Source organism: Camelus bactrianus, chromosome X (genome assembly GCF_048773025.1).
Source record: "Camelus bactrianus isolate YW-2024 breed Bactrian camel chromosome X, ASM4877302v1, whole genome shotgun sequence".
Lineage (NCBI taxonomy): Eukaryota > Metazoa > Chordata > Mammalia > Artiodactyla > Camelidae > Camelus > Camelus bactrianus.
In genome coordinates, this window is record NC_133575.1 from 60,000,665 (window position 1) to 60,018,670 (window position 18,006).

General features: G+C 35.8%; 1 protein-coding gene and 1 pseudogene across 2 annotated transcripts in view; one reads left to right on the forward strand and one right to left on the reverse strand.

Annotated features, from left to right (window-relative positions):
• Positions 1 to 18,006, reverse strand: part of LOC105063582 (nucleosome assembly protein 1-like 2) — a 149,214-nt gene that overhangs the window by 57,243 nt on the left and 73,965 nt on the right. The window lies entirely within an intron of this gene.
• Positions 7,705 to 9,607, forward strand: LOC105063574 (cyclin-I-like; annotated as a pseudogene).

The following is an 18,006-nucleotide window of genomic DNA, read 5'->3' on the forward strand; positions in this document are numbered from 1 at the left end:
GAAAAGATGCTCAATATCACTAATTATTAGAGAAATGCAAATCAAAACAACGAGATACCACCTCACACCAGTCAAAATGGTCATCATTTTAAAAAATCTACAAATAATAAATGCTGGAGAGGGTGTGGAGAAAAAAGAACCCTCTTACATTGTTGGAAATGTAAATTGATGCAGCCACTATGGAAAACAATGTGGAGGTTCCTTTAAAAACTAAATTTACCTATGATTCAGCAATCCCACTCCTGGGCATATATCCACAGGGAACTCTAATTTGAAAAGATACATGCACCCTAATGTTCATAGCAGCACTATTTAAAATAGCCAAGAAACGGAAACAATATAAATGTCCATCAAAAGATGACTGGATAAAGAAGAATTGGTATACATACATACAATGGAATATTACTCAGCCATAAAAAAGAATAAAATAATGTCATCTGCAGCAATATGGATGGACCTAGAGATCATTATATTAAGTGGAGTAAGACAGACAAAGACAAATATCATATGATATCATTTATATGTGGAATCTAAAAAAATATGATACAAATTCTATTTACAAACCAAAAACAGATTCACAGACATAGAAACAAACTATGGTTACCAAAGGGGAAATGGCCAGGGGAGGGATAAATGAAGAGTTTGGGATTAACAGACACACATTACTATATATAAAATAAATAAACAGCAAGGACCTACTGTATAACACAGGGAACTAAATTCAATTTCTTATAATAATATAGAAAAGAATCTGAAAAAAAAAATATATATGTATATGTATAACTGAATTGCTTTGCTGTATACCTGGAACTAACATTGTAAATCAACTACATTCAATAAAACATAAAATTTTTAAAAAGATCATGTAATCTACAAAAAAAAAATAGGTAAATTTACTTCTTCCTTTCCAGTTTGGATCCCTTTTATTTCTTTTTCTTGCCTAATTGCTCAGGCTAGAACTTCTAGTACTACATTGCAAACAAGTGGTGAAAGCAAGCACCTATGCCTTGTTCCTGATCTCAGAGGATATGCTTTCAGTCTTTCATCATTGAGTATGATTTTTCCTGTTGATTTTTCACGTATGGCTTTTATTATGTTGAGATTGCAAATGCTCTTTCTGTATCTATTAAATATGCAGATCATTCTATCCAACAGCATTAGAATACACATCCCTCTCAAGTGCACACAGAACACTCTCCAGATAGATATGTTAGATGACAAAGAGAGTCTAAACAAATTCAAAATAACAGAAACTATGTCAATATCTTTTCCCATGACAATGGTATAAAACTAGAAATTAATAACAGGAAGAAAATAGGAAAATTCACAAATACACAGGAACTAAACACAGTGTTAAAGAAGAAATCAAAATGCAAATCAAAAAAGTCTTGATCATTGATTTTAAAATGATATTTTAAAGGCTCATTTTGTGTCCTGGAGGTTCATGCATACGAATGTAGGATCCTGTGTTGCCACCTTCTAGGTTTAGAAAGTTGAACTTGGAACCCTCTTGGAAATTACTCACCTCTTGGGAACCATTTGTTCTTTTTTAGCTTCTTTCTTCATTAATACAATAAGAGTTAGACTAGATCAAGGGTTCCTGCTTTTTTGGAGTAGGAGGCCTGTTTATGAATGCAAAATATATGGATGCATCTCTAGTTGATTTTGGTATTCATTTTTGAGAGAATATAATGAACAAAACTTTCTAGGAGGTTCATTCTTTTAAATGAATTTACATTTTATCAATCAAAAATAATCTTGAAACAAACAAAAAAGGAATCGCAACATACTGAAAATACAGGATGCATAAAAAACTATTGTAATAATGAAGTTTATAGTGAAAAATGCCTACATTAGGAAAAAAGAAAGATCACAAATAAAAAACCTAACTTTATACCTCAAAGAACTAGAAAAAAGAACAAATAAAGCCCAGAATTAGCAGAAGAAAGGAAATAATAAATATTTGAGCATATATAATTAAATTAATAATAGGAAAACAACAACAAGATTAACAAAACTGAATTGGTTCTTTAAAAAAGGAAAACAAAATGGCAATCCATTAGCTAAACTAATCAAGAAATGATGGAGAGGACTCAAATAAAATTATAAATTAAAAAGGACACATTACAACTAAAACAACAGAAATACAAAGGATAAAAGAGAATACTATAAACAATTATGCACCAGAAGATTGAACAACCTAGAAGAAACTGATAAATTCCCAGAAACATATAGCCATCAATACTAAATCATGAAGAAACACAAAATCTAAACAGACCAATAATGAGTAACCAGATTGAATCAGTAAACAAAAACATCTCAGAACCAGATGGTTTCACTGATGAATTCCACCAAACATTTAAAGAAGTGTTAATAGCAATCCTTTTCAAACTATTCCCCTCAAAAAAATGAAGGGGGGAGAACAATTCCTAACTCATTTTATAAGTCCAGCATCACCTTTATACCAAAGTTAGATAAGGACACTAAAAAAACTATATGCTATTATCCCTGATGAAAATAGATGCAAAAAGTCTCAACAAAATAATAACAAATAGAATTTAACAGTATGTTAAAAGATCATACACATGATCAACTGCAATGCAAGGGTGGTTCAACACACACAAGTCAATAAGTGCAATACACCACATTAAAAAAATGAAGGATAAAAACCATACAATCATCTCAATAGATGCAGAAAAAGCATTTAACAAAAAATAACATCTTTCATTATTAAAAACTCTCAACATATTGGATATAGAAGGAACCTACCTCAACATAATAAAGGCCATATATGACAAGCCCACAGTTGACATCATACTCATAGGTGAAAGGTTAAAAGCTGTTTCTCTAAGATCAGGGATGAGATTAGGATGCCCACTTTTACTACTACTATACAAGAGAGTACTGGGATTCAGAGCCAGAAATATAAAGCAAGAAAAAGAATTAAAAGACAGCCAAATACAAAATGAGGAAGTAAAATCGTTTCTGTTTGCAGAAGACATAATCTTATACATAATATGTACAGTGTACCTTTTTTATAGAAAATAATAAAGAAGCCACAAAAAACTATTAGAACTAATGAGTGCATTCAGTAAAGTTGCAGGATACAACATCAACATACGAAACACAGACATGCTTCTATATACTAAAAACAAACTATCTGAAAAAGAAATAAAGAAAAATATCCCATTTCCAATAGCATCAAAAACAATAAAATACTTAGGAATAAATTTATCCAAGGCAGTGAAAGATCTGTACAACAAAAACTATGACATTGTTGAAAAATTGAATAACACACAAATAAAAGGAAAGATAATCTGTTTCATAGAGTGAAAATTGATACTGTTATAATGTCCACAGCATCCAAGTCCATCTACAAGATCAACACAATCCTTATCAAAATTCCAATGGCATTTCTCCCAGAAATAGAAAAAAAAAAGATAAATTCTGTATGGAACCACAGAAGGCCTCAAAACAGCTAAAGCAATCCTGAAACAAAAAGAACAAAACTGGAGGCATTATACTTCCGGATTTCAAACTTTTATAAATCTATAGTAATCAAAATTGTATAGTATAGGCAAGAAAATAGCTATAGAGACCAATGGAAAAGAACTGAGACCCCAGATATAAACCCATGAATATACAATCAACATATTTGGCAAGGAAGCCAATACGACTCACAAAGAAAGAATAATCTCTTCAATAAATAGTGATGGGAAAACTGGATATTCAAATGCAAAAGAATTAAATTGGTCCCTATCTTACACCACTCACAAAAACTAACTCAAAATGGATTAAATATTTAAATGTAAGACCTAAACCCATAAAACTCCTAGAAAAAGTCAAGGAAAAAGCTCCTTGACATTAAGTTTGGCAATTACTTGTTAGATATGACAACAGACGCAAAAACAACCAAAGCAAAAATAGACTAAGTGGAACTACATCAAACTAAAAGGCTTCTATACAGAGAAAGAAACAATCAACAAAGTGAAAAGTCAACCCAAAGAATGAAAAAACATATTTATAAACCATATATTGGATAAGGAGTTATGTTCAAAATGTATAAAGAACTCATAAAACTCAATAGGAAAATGGGCAGAGGTACTAAAGGGACATTTTTCCAAAGAAGACATAGGAATGGCCATACAAATGGCCAAGAGATAAATGAAAAGGTGTTCAGCATCTCTAATCATCAATTAAATGCAAATCAAAACCACAACGAGATAATATCTCACACCTGTTAGGGCGGCTATTCTCAAAAAGACAGGTGATAACAAGTATTGGAGAGGATGAGGAGAAGAAATTCTTGTGTACTGTTGGAGGTACAACTATTATGGTAAACAGTAATGTGAGTCTTCAAAATTTAAAAATAGATCTGCCATGTGATTCAGCAATTCCACTTTTGGTTTTACATCCAAAGGAAATAAAATCACGATCTCAAAGAGTTATTACCCCATGTTCATTGCAGTGCTATTTGCAATAACCAACACATAGATACAATCTAATTGTCCACTGATGGATAAATGGATAAAGAAATATGTGGTATATATACACAATGGAATATTATTCAGCCATAAAATGAAGTAAATCTGCTATTTGCAACAACATAGATGAATCTGGTGGGTATTATGCTAAGTGAAATAAGCTAGACAGAGAAAGATTAATACTGTATGGTACCACTTAGGTGTGAAATCTAAAAAAACAAAAAAAGCCAATTTCATAGAAACAGAGAAAAGAATGATGGTTGCCAGGGCCCAGGGTGAAGGGAAAATAGAATAATGCAGGTCAAAGGGTACATATTATCAGTTGTAATAAGAATAAGTTTTGGGGATCTAATGTACAGCATTGTAACTATAGTTAATAATATGGTAATGTATACTTGAAAGTTGATTATTTTAAGCATTCTCACCATACACACACTAAAAAAGTTAACTGTTAACTACATGGGGTGACATGTGTAATTATCTTGAACTTGGTAATCACTCTACAATGTATATGTATGTCAAGTTATCACATTGTACATTTTAAATATATGCAATTATATTTGTCAAGTATTCCTCAATAAAGTTAATAGAAACAAAGTAGGCAGAAGAAAAGAAATGACAACTATTAGAGCAGAAATCAAGGAAATTGAAAACAAGAAAACAATAAAGAAAATCAATGAAACCAAAAACTAGTTCTTTGAAATCAATAAAATCAAAAAGCCTCCAGCTAGGCTGACAAAGAAAAAAAGAGAGAGAACACAAATTATTAACATCAAAAATGACAGAGGGGACATAACCTTAGGTCCCATGGATATTAAAAGACAATAAAGAAATATTATGAACAACTCTATGCCCACAAATTTAATAACCTAGAATAAATGGAACAATTTCTTGAAAGACACAAGCTGCCAAACTCACGTAAGAAATAGACAATCTGAATAGGCCTATATCTATTAAAGAAATTGAATCAATAATTAATAACCTTCCAAAACAGAAAGCACCAGGCCTAGATGGGTTCACTGATGAATTCTACCAAACATTTAAGGGAGAAATTATACCAATTCTCTGCAATCTCTTCCAGAAGACAGAAGCAGAGGCAGTACTTCCTAACTCATTCTATGTGACCAGCATTACCCTAAAACCAACAACAGACAGACATTACAAGAAAAGAAAACTATACACCAATATCTCTCATGAACATAGATGCAAAATTTTCAACAAAATATTAGCAAATTGAATACAACAATGCATATAAAGAATTATAAACCATGACCAAATGAGATTTATTCCAAGTATTCAAGAATGGTTCAATATTGGAAAATCAATTACTGTAATTCATAAACAGACTGAAGAAGGAAAATCATATAAATAGGTGCAGAAATACATAATCATATAAACAGGTGCAGAAAAAGCATCTGATGGCCAATAGACACATGAAAAAAATGCTCAGTATTGCTAATTTTTCAGAGAAATGCAAATCAAAACTACAGTGAGGTATAACCTCACACCAGTCAGAATGGCCATCATTCAAAAGTCCACAAATGATAAATGCTGGAGAGGTCATGGAGAAAAGAGAATCCTCCTACACTATTGGTGGGAATGTAGTTTGATGCAGACATTATGGAAACAATATGGAGATTCCTTAAACAGCTAAAAATAGATTTATTGTATGATCCAGCAATCTCATTGCTGGGCATATATCCAAAGGGAAATATAATTCAAAAATATACATGCACCCCAATGTTCATAGCAGCAGTATTTACAATAGCCAGGACACGGAAGCAACCTAAATGTCCATCTACAGATGGCTGGATAAAGAAGTTGTGGTATATTTATGCAATGGAATATTACTCAACCATAAAAAGAATAAAATGCCATTTGCAGCAACATGGATGGACCTGGAGATCATCATTCTAAGTGAAGTAAGCCAGAAAAAGAAAAATACCATATGATATCACTCATATGTGGAATCTAAAAAAAATGATAAAATTGAACTTATTTACAAAACAGAAACAGACTCACAGACATAGAAAACAAACTTATGGTTACCAGGGGGAAGAGGGTTGGGAAGGATAAACTGGGAGTTCTAGATTTGCAGATACTAACTACTATATATAAAATAGATAAACAGCAAGTTCATACTGTATAGCACAAGGAACTATATACAATATCTTGTAGTAACCTATAATGAAAATTAAAAAGAATATGAAAAGGAATATATATGTATGTATATGTATGACTCAAACATTATGTTGTATACCAGAAATTGACACAACATTGTAAACTGTTTGTACTTTAATTTAAAAAAGAAAAATTCAATACCCATTCATGAAAAAAAAAAAAAACTCTCAGCAAACCAGGAATAGAGGGGAACATCCTCAAATTGATTAAAAAAAAAATCTACAAAACCATACAGCTAACATCATACTTGTGAGAAACTAGTAGCTTTCCCATTAGGATCCAGAATAAGGCATGGATGTACCCTTCCACAACTGGTTTTCAATATCATACTGTAAGTCCTAGCTAATGCAGTAAGACCTGTAAAGGGCAAAAAAGAAGCATACAAATTGGGAACAAAGAAAATTTTTTGCAGATGAAATGGTAGTATATGTAGAAAATATGAAATAATAATAATAAGTAAACATAGCAAAATTGCAGGATACAAGATTAATATAAAAAGTCAATCACTGTTGTATACACCAGCGGTAAACGAGTAGAATGTGAAATTTTAAAATGCATTAACATTTACATTATCATCCAAAAAAATTAAATCCTCAGGTATAAATCTAACATAGTATGTATAAAATCTCTAAGAGGACAACTACAGGATTCTGATGAAATCTATCAAAGAAGAACTAAATTAATGGAGATGTATTCCATATTCATGTATAGGAAGACTCAATATAGTCAACATGTCACTTTCTCAACTTGATCTATAGATTCAAAAATATCCCAATCAAAATCCCAGCAAGTTATTTTGTGGGTATCAACAAACTGCTTCTAAAGTTTGTATGGAGAGAAAAAAGATCCTCAATAGCCAACACAATATTGAAGGAAAACGTTGGAGGACTGACACTGCTTGACTTAAATACTTACTATAAAATGAGCCTTCCCCGCAAGCGAATGTGGCAGCGCATCTGTCTAGCTTTTTCTTATTCCCCTCCTCCCCCTTTCCCCTTCCTTTTTCCTCCTTCCCCTCCCTTTCACCATTTCCCCTCGGAGGAGCTTCCCCCGGGCAGAGGCAGAACTGGCCTCCCCCTCCGCCTCTCCCGGCCCCCGCCGCTCTATAGCGACAGGGAACCCCCTTCCAACTCCGGCACAAGCGGTGCGGCTTTTGGTCCCAGGCGTCATGGAACTAATTCGCTGACCAACCCACCGGCTGCAGCCGTGCATCAAGCACCAGCGCCCGCGCCCGCGTCCTCCAGCCCGGCCCCCATCTTCTCCCTCCTCATTCTGCCTGCCCGCATGCTGCGCACCCCGCCGCCCCCAAGCGCTGGAGAAAATGAGCCGGTAACGAGCCCCTGGATGACTCCACGTCACCCTAGTGAGGCCTACAGTACCGCTGGGGAGGAGGAGGAGGAGGAAGAGGAGGAGAAGGTGGCTACATGGAACTGGGTGGCAGGCAGTTCCAAAGGATATCATGAAGTTTCCAGGGCCTTTGGATAAACCAGAGATTGCCTTTCCTGTTGGAAAGGAAAGGCAATCTCTAGGGAAGCCTAGATGCGGAAGGTGAATGCCAAAAATGTCTACAAATCGGCAGAGTATGAAAGTCTCAAGTTGATCTACATCCTTGTCAACCCTTGGTATTGTCTGTCTTTTTCATTTTAAATGTTTCTCTTTCCAAAAGAGATAAAGTGATTCAGTGGCTGGCCAAACTCAAGTACAAATTCAATCTTTACCCAGAAACATTTACGCTGGCTAGTTTTTTTTGACAAGTTCTTAGCTACTGTAAAGGCCCACCCAAAATACTTGAGTTGTATTGCATCAGCTGTTTTTCCCTAGCTGCCAAAACTGTTGGGGAGGAAAGAATTCCAGTATTGAAGGTGCTGACAAAGGATATTTTCTGTGGCCGTTCTTCATCTGAAATTCTGAGGATGGAGAGAATTATTCTGGACAAGCTGAATTAGGATCTTCACACAGCCACACCATTGAATTTTCTTCACATCGTAAATATACCTGAAGTCTTTTAGTTTCTTATTTGAATTTGTAGTCCTATTTCAGTAACTTGAAAAGTAGATTGCCCACTCATTTGTTTTGTTCTGAACTGTAGGAAAAGGAAAATTATTGCAATTAGCCAAGGAAAAGTTGGAAACTAGGATGTATATCAAATCACTGGAGCTAAAATTGAAAACTTAGTAACTGAGTAATACTTGAGGAGGTTACATCAATTTCTGTACATAGCTTACCTAGACATTTAAGCAAAACTAGAATGATGTTCTTCTGATTTTTAATTAAAAATAATTTTCTTTTTAGTTCCATACCATTGCAATGTCAACTAGGCCTCAGTTACTTTTTAGTTTGCCCAAACTGAGCCCATCTCAACATTTGGCTGTCCTTACAAAGCAACTACTTCACTATATGGCCTGCAGCTAACTTCTGCAATTCAAAGGATCCACAGAAATGGAGAAACTCATTCCTGACTGGCTTCCACTTACAACTGAACTGCTTCAGAAAGTACAGATGGATAGCTCCCAGTTGACCCATTGTTCAGAGCTTGTGGCACATCACCTTTACTACTCTGCATTCTTCCTGCCACTAAATTCCATTTACGTCTATCGTCCTCTCAAGCACACCCTGGTAACCTGTGACAAAGGAGTGTTCAGATACGTCCCTACTCTGCCCCAGGCCCAAATTTCTCCAAGGACAACAGCAAACCAGAAGTGCCAGTCAGAGGTACAGCAGCCTTCTGCCATCATCTTCCGACTGCCAATGAGTGCAAGCATATCTCTGCTAAACACAAAATAGAGGAAATGGAAGTGGATGACTTCTACGATGGGATCAAATGGCTCTATAATGAAGATAATGCTTCAGAAAATGTAGGTTCTGTGTGTGACACTGATTTATCAAGGTAAGAGGGACATTCTTCCCCTTGTCCACCTTTGCAGCCTGTTTCTGTCATTTAGCTTTAAGAGTTACCTTCAAGTGCAAACTAAGGTAGACTACACTGGGAATGGGAATATGGAAAACCAGGTGAGGCTATATAAAAGTGTATACTTTATCAAGTTGATTCAAAATGAGCCAGAAAAAAAAAACATTTATTTGTAAGGCTAAATATAATTCAACATTATTTAAGCACTTAAAGACCAAAAATAATATGAAATTCAAGATTTTAAAAAAAACTTTTTAACTAAAAAATTTCTTTGTAGTATTTCTCAGTTCCACCCTTTTCTCTGCTAAAATGTAATGTAGATTAACCTGCGCTGGAAATTTACAAAGATTCTCTTAAATTCCAAAATTTCTAGCTAGCAAACTGTATCCCAGAATCCTGAATTAATTTTTGTCTTGCTTTTGCTTGCTTCTCCTTTGAATACTTAAAGAATTTTATGCATGTTGATCTATCACCAATTTCTGCTGATGAGAAAACCTTCAAAATTATTTTTTAGCAATTTCATGAACAAATTAATTGTGTAACAGCCATGTTTAATCCACGATTTGAATTCAAATTAATCTGAAAATGGTACTTCAGAATTGCCTCATATGAATCAGAGATAGTAACAGAAAAAGGCCTCCCATTACCATGTTGATTTTTGTTTGTCTTCTTTAATTTCTAGAGTTTGAAACAAAATTATTTTCATTTTTGTTTATTATAATTTTTTTAAACATTTTTATTGACTTATAGTCATTTTACAATGTTGTGTCAAATTCCAATGTAGAGCACAATTTTTCAGTTATACATGAACATACATATATTTATTGTCACATTTTTTTCACTGTGAACTAACACAAGATGTTGTATATATTTCTCTGTGCTATACAGTATAATCGTGTTTATCTATTCTACATTTGCCTTTCAGTATCTACAAATTTTGAACTCCCAGTCTATCCCTTCCCACCCCCCGCCCCATTGGCAACCACAGGTTTGTATTCTATGTCTATGAGTCTGTTTCTGTTTTGTATTTATATTCTTTTTGTTTTCTTTAAGATTCCACATTATGAGCATTCTCATATGGTGTCAATTTCCAGTGTAGAGCACAATTTTTCAGTTATGCATGAACATACATATATTCATTGTCACATTATTTTTCACTGTGAGCTAACACAAGATCTTGTATATATTTCTCTGTATTACAAAGGATAATCTTGTTTATGTATTCTGCATATGTCTGTCAGTATCTACAGATTTCAAAATCCCAGTCTATCCCTTCCCACCCCGCTCCCGCCTGGCAACCACAAGTTGTATTCTATGTATATGAGTCTATTTCTGTTTTGTATTTATGTTCTTTTTTTTATTCCATATATGAGCAATCTCATATGGTATTTTTCTTTTTTTCTGGCTTACTTCACTTTGAATGACATTGTCCAGGAACAACCATGTTGCTGTAAATGGCGTTATGTTGTCATTTTTATGGCTAAATAGTATTCCATTGTATAAATATACCACCATTTCTTTATCCAGTCATCTGTTGATGGACATTTAGGCTGTTTCCATGTCTTGGCTATTGTAAATAGTGCTGCTATGAACATTGAGGTGCAGGTGTCTTTTTGAAGAAGGGTTCTTTCTGGATACATGCCCAGGAGCGGGATTACTGGGTCATACAGTAAGTCTATTGCTAGTCTTTTGAGGAAACTCCATACAGTTTTCCACAGTGGCTACACCAAACTGCATTCCCACCAGCAGTGTAGGAGGGTTCCCTTTTCTCCACAGCCTCTCCAGCATTTGTCATTTGTGGACTTTTGAATGATGGCCATTCTGACTGGTGTGAGGTGATACCTCATCATAGTTTTGATTTGCATTTCTCAAATAATTAGTGATATTGAGCATTTTTTGATGTGCCTATTGATCATTGGTATTTCTTCCTTGGAGAATTGCTTGTTTAGGTCATCTGCCCATTTTTGGATTGGGTTGTTTGTTTTTTACTTATTAGGTCATATGAGCTGCTTATATATTCTGGAGATCAAGTCTTTGTTGGTTTCATTTGCAAAAATTTCCTCCCATTCCGTAGATTGTCATTTTGTTTTACTTATGGTTTCCTTTGCTGTGCAGAAGCTTGTAAGTTAAATTAGGTCCCTTTTGCTTATTCTTGCTCTTGCTTCTATTGCTTGGGTAGACTGCCCTAGGAGAACATTGCTGACATTTATGTCAGATAACGTTTTGCCTATATTTTCTTCTAGGAGGTTTATTGTATCTTTTCTTACGTTTAAGTCTTTGATCCATTTTGAGTTTATTTTTGTGTATGGTGTAAGGGAGTGTTCCAGCTTCACTGATTTACATGCTGCTGTCCAGTTTTCCCAACACCATTTGCTGAAGAGACTGTCTTTATTTCATTGTATGTTCTTCCCTCCTTTGTCAAAGATTACTTGACCAAAAGTGTGTGGGTTCATTTCTGGGCTCTCTATTCTGTTCCATTGGTCCATATGTCTGTTTTTGTACCAATACCATGCTGTTTTGATGACTGTAGCTCTATGGTATTGTCTGAAGTCTGAGAGAGTTATTCCTCCAGCCTCTTTCTTTTTCTTCAGTAATGCTTTGGCAATTCTAGGTTTTTTGTGGTTCACTATAAATTGTATTATGATTTGTTCTAGTTCTGTGAAATATGTCCTGGGTAATTTGATAGGGATTGCATTCAATCTGTAGATTGCCTTGGGTAGTATGACCATTTTAACAATATTGATTCTTTCAATCCAGGAGCATGGGATACCTTTCCATTTTTTTAAGTCTTCTTTAATTTCCTTCACCCATGGTTCATAGTTTTCCATGTATAAGTCTTTCACCTCCTTAGTTAGATTTATTCCTAGGTGTTTTCTTACTTTGGGTGCTATTTTAAAGGGGATTGTTTCTTTACTTTCATTTTCTGTTGATTCATCATTAGTGTAAAGAAATGCAACTGATTTTTGAATGTTAATCTTGTAACCTGCTACCTTGCTTAATTCCTCAATCACCTCTAGTAGATTTTGTGTGGACTTCTTAGGGTTTTCTATATATAATATCATGTTATCAGCATATAATGACACTTTTACCTCTTCTTTTCCAATTTGGATCCCTTTTATTTATCTCTCTTGCCTGATTGCTGTGGCTACGACTTCCAAGACTATGTTGAATAGGAGTGGTGATAGTGGGCAGCCTTGTCTTGTCCCAGAGTTTAGTGGGAAGCTTTTGAGTTTTTCACCATTGACTATGCTGGCTGTAGGTTTGTCATATATAGCTTTTATTATGTTGAGATATGTTCCCTCTATACCCACTTTGGTGAGAGTTTTTATCATAAATGGGTGTTGAATTTTATCAAATGCTTTTTCTGCATCTATTGAGATGATCATGTGGTTTGTTGATGTGATGTATTACATTGATTGATTTGCATATGTTGAACCACCCTTGTGTCCCTAAGATGAACCAAACTTGATCATGATGTATATCTTTTTTATGTGCTGTTGGATTCTATTTCCTAATATTTTGGTGAGGATTTTGGCGTCTATGTTCATCAGTGATATTGGCCAATAATTCTCTTTTCTGGTAGTGTCTTTGCCTGGTTTTGGTATCAGGGTGATGGTGGCTTCAGAGAATGAGTTTGGAAGTATTACCTCCTTTTCAATCTTCTGGAAGAGTTTGAGAAGGACTGGTATGAGTTCTTCTTTGTATGTTTGGTAGAATTCCCCAGTGGAGCTGTCCGGTCCTGGACTTTTATTTGTAGGGAGTTTTTTTATTGCTCATTCAATATCATTTCTAGTGATTGGTTTGTTCAAGTGGTCAGTTTCTTCTTGATTCAGTCTTGGTGGACTCTATGTTTCCAGAAACTTGTCCATCTCCTCTAGGTTATCCAGTTTGGTTCCATATAGTTTTCATAATATTCTCATATGATATTCTGTATTTCTACGTTATTTGTTGCAATTTCTCCATTTTCCTTTCTTATTTTGCTTATTGGTACTCTTTTTTCTTTGTGAGTTTGGCCAGAGGTTTGTTGATTTCATTTACTCTTTTAAAACACCAGCTTTTGGTTTGATTGACTTTTTCTATTGTTTTTTTAATCTCTATTTATTTATTTCCTTTCTGATCTTTATTATTTCCTTCCTTCTGCTGACTTTTGGGGGTTTTTGCTGTTCTTTTCCTAATTATTTTAGCTGATTGGTTAGATTGTTTATTTGAGATTGTTATTCTTTTTTGAGGAAGGCCTGTATCGCTATAAACGTCCCTCTTGGCACTGCCTTTGCTGTGTCCCATGAATTTTGTGTGGTTGTGTTTTCATTTTCATTTGTCTCAAGGTATTTTTAAATTTCAACTTTGATTTCATCGTTGACCCACTGGTTTTTTAATAGCATGTTGTTTAATCTCCATGCTTTCCTTTTTTCTCCTTTGTTTCTCTGTAGTTGATTTCTAGTTTCATGGCATTGTGGTCAGTAAAGATGCTTGAGATAATTTCTATCTTTTTAAAATTGTTGAGGCTTCTTTTATGCCCAAGTACATGATCAATCCTAGAAAATGTTCCATGTGCACTTGAAAAGAATGTATATCCTGTTTTTGGAGGTGTAATGCTCTGAAAATATCCACCAAATCTAATTTTTCTATTGTATCATTTAATTTCTCTGTTGCCTTATTTATTTTCTGTCTGGAAGGTCTGTCTAGTGATGTTAATGCAATGTTAAAATCTCCAACTATGATTGTATTTCCGTTAATATCTCCCCTTATCTGTTAGTAACTGCTTTATGTACTTAGGTGATGCTATATTGGGTGCATATATATTAATGAGTGTAATACCCTCATCTTGTATTACTCCTTTAATCATTATAAAATGTCTTTGTTTCTCTTTATGGCCTTTGTTTTAAAGTCTATTTTGTCTGAAATCAGGACTGCTACACCTGCTTTTTTGGCTTTTCCATTTGCATGGAATATCCTTCTCCATCCTTTCACTCTCAATCTATATGTCTCCTTCTCCCTAAAGTGGGTGTCTTGTATGCAGCATATTGGAAGTTCTTGCTTCATTATCCAGTCTGCCACTCTATGTCTTTTGATTGGAGCATTTAGTCCATTAACATTTACAGTAATTAATGATCGATGTGTGTTTATTGCCATTTTGAACTTAGTTTTGCAGTTGATTTGTTTTTTCCTCTTTGTTCCTTTCTTCTTCCTTTTGTGGTTTGGTAATTTTCCTTTGTATTATCTTGGATTTTATTCAGTTTTTGTGGCTCCCTTCTAAGTTTTTGGCTTGTGGTTACCCTTTTTTGTAAGTCTATTAGCCCATTACTATAACTGTTTATATTAAACAGATAGTAATGTAAGCTCAAACCCATCCTACTGAGAAAAAAAAATTTAAGAAAGAAAAAATACTCTATATTTTCTTGCTTCCCTCTCCTACTCTTAATGATTTATATGTCTTCTTTTACAATTTTGTGTTTATTCTATTTGTAATTGACGGTAGTTATCACCTTTCCAGTTATGAGTTTCTCATTTCTGTAGCATCCTTCTTCTTTTCTATTTAGAGTAGACATTTCAATATTTCTTTTAGCATGGGTTTAGTGTTGCTAAACTCTTCTAGTTTTTCCTTGTCTGTGAAGTTCTTTATCTCTCCTTCTATTCTAAAGGATAACCTTGCTGTATAAAGTATATAGGCTGCACCTTTTTTTCATTCAGGACTTCAAATATATCTTGCCACTCCCTTCTGGCCTGTAGTGTTTGTGTAGAGAAATCAGCTGAAAGCCTTATGGGGGTTCCCTTGTAACTCACTCTTTTTCTCTTGTTGCCTTTGGGGTCATTTCTTTATCTTTGACTCTGGCCATCTTGATTATGATATGTCTTGGTGTAGGTCTGTCTGGGTTCTTCCTGATTGGGACCCTCTGAACTTCCTGTACTTGGATATCTGATTCTTTCTTTAGGTTTGGGAAGTTTTCAGTCATGATTTCTTCAAATACCTTTTCAATCCCCTTTGCTCTTCCCCCCCTCCTCCTGGAACCCCTATTATGCATAGATTGGCATGCTTTATATTATCCCAAAGGTCCCTTATATTGTCTTCATTGGTTTTTATTTGTTTTTCTCTCAGCTCTTCTGATTGAGTGCTTTCTGTTGTCCTGTCTACTAGGTCACTTATTCGTTCCTTTTCATTATCTAGCCTGCTTTGTACAGCCTTTAGATCAGCTATCATCTCAGCAAATGGTTTACCAATTCTACTTGGCTCTTTTTTATAGCTTCAATTTCATTTTGACATATTTTATATCTCCAAACACCATCTCTTTTAGTTCCTTCTGTACTTTGTTCACTCCTTTTTTGTAATCTTGATATAGTAGGCCATCAGTGTCTATTTCATTGATTGTGCTTTCAGGGGATTTCTCCTGCTGCTAGAATTGGAAGTGGTTCCTCTGCTTCATCTTGCTCATAGCTCTCTGGCACTGTGGCTTATGGATTATCAGTTATCTATTGTGTCCTTAGGGAGTTTATGTATTCATCTATCTAAAGCCTATGAAGGAATAAAACTTTAAAAAAGAGAATTTTTAAAGAAGGGAGAAAAAAACGGTTTTAAAACAGTGTATAATCAGTAATAGAAGAGCAAGTTGAAACAGAATAACAATTGAGTTGAGAATCGAGTTTTAAAACCCTTTAAAAAAGGAGAAAAGAATAAAAAAAAATACTTGAAACCCATGTATAATCAATAACAGGAGATCAAAACCCAGTGAAGTGAAATTGAAATGAGGTGGATTTTTTAAAATAATAATAATAAAAATATTTTAAAAGAAAAACTTTAAAGGTATTAAAACTGGAGACATGTACAATTGCTTAAAAAGTAAAAATTTAAAAGGTAATAGAAGATAGAACAGATAAAAAGAGATTTTAAAAAGGGGGCAGGATGTGTTCTCATGGAGACTGTGCACTCTTAATGATTTTATCAAGAGGTCTTTCTGTCTTCACCCTGTTTCGCAAAATCAGCTTGCTGATTTCAGAGTCCTTCCATTGGTTCCCCTGGTCTGTGCTGCTCCCAGTGCCTGTTGAGAAGCAGATCGTGCCCCCTCCCAACAGTGCAGTCAGGTGCTACACTCTACACGATTGGCGGGCAGGTCACTCCTGATGCCATGGTCAGATGCTGTGCTTGGGCGAGGTAGGCGAGTGGATTGCGCCCCCTCCCAGCACCATGGTCAGGTGCTGCACTCCTGCAGGGAAGGCGGGTGGCCACCCACCCTCTCCCACCACCAGTCGCTCCCCTGCTCTGTGCAGCTGCCTGCTCTGCCTCAGGTCCATGCTCCGTAAGTGGGCTAGGGGAAGACAGCGGAAAAGCCCTGCCCCTGCTCCATGCCAAACTCAGCTCCTTGTTTGTCTTGGCATAGTGAGCTCTCAGAGGTACCAGGACAGAAATATCCTATCTGCCTTGGGCTGTAAACAAGTCTACATCTTGCCTTTGAGTCTGCTAAGCCCTTAGGTAAGGATTCAGGTTTCAACCCTGCCCTCACCTGGGTGCTAATTGCCAGAGGATATGGTGGCTGTGGCTGAGCCCTGCCCCTCTTCACCCAAAAACCTTCCATGGGTTTTCAGAGATGGGGTTATGGCACCCTTCCCCTCAGGGCACATCAGTCATGTTGTTTTATGGAGGGCCCAGGTTGTTTTGCCCTGTGTACCCACTCATCCACAGCACACAGTACCCTGCAGTCCCCTGGGGCTGCCTCAGTGCAGCTGCCCCAGTCCTTTGCCCGGCTTGAGCAGCCTGTCCCATCCCCCAGCTGCCAGCTCACATCTCGCACTGGGTGTTGTAAGGACCCTTTGTGCCCATTTAACTTAGTTCTGTCGGTCAAGGGGTGCTCCGTACACATCTGAGCCTCAGAGGCTCCCCCTCCATTCTGCTGACCTCTCCGTTGGAGAGGGGAAGATTCAGTGAACGAGCACTATCCCTCCTTTGTTGCTCCCACCCTGTGGGACCAGTCATGCACTGTTTTGCTTTTTCTTCTTTCTTTTTTCTTTTTCTTCTACCAGATTTTTGGCATCTTTGTCTTTTGAAGAGGGCGATGTTCTGTTGAAGTTCAGCAGGTGCTCTGGTTGGCTGGGTGGGTACATGGATGTGAGTTTTGGTGTATTTGTGGGAGAGGGTGAGCTACGAGCGTCCTGCTACTCTGCCATCTTGGCCCCGAGCCTTTGTTTATTTTAAAATGAAGCTTAAAAGTGACATGTGATTAGGACATTCTTAGACTTGTTGAAAGCATTTTTGACATTTGTGTAAAAGAATTTGATTAAGTTAATATATCCAGGTGCTCAACAAAGAAACATGTTCTGTTACAACTAAAACTGGATTTTTTTTTTTGATAACTGAACAGTTCACTCATTTATAGTCAATAGGAGAGACTGTCTAGATGTTGGGGCAGCTCTATGATTTGGGTCTATAACGTGTAATAACTG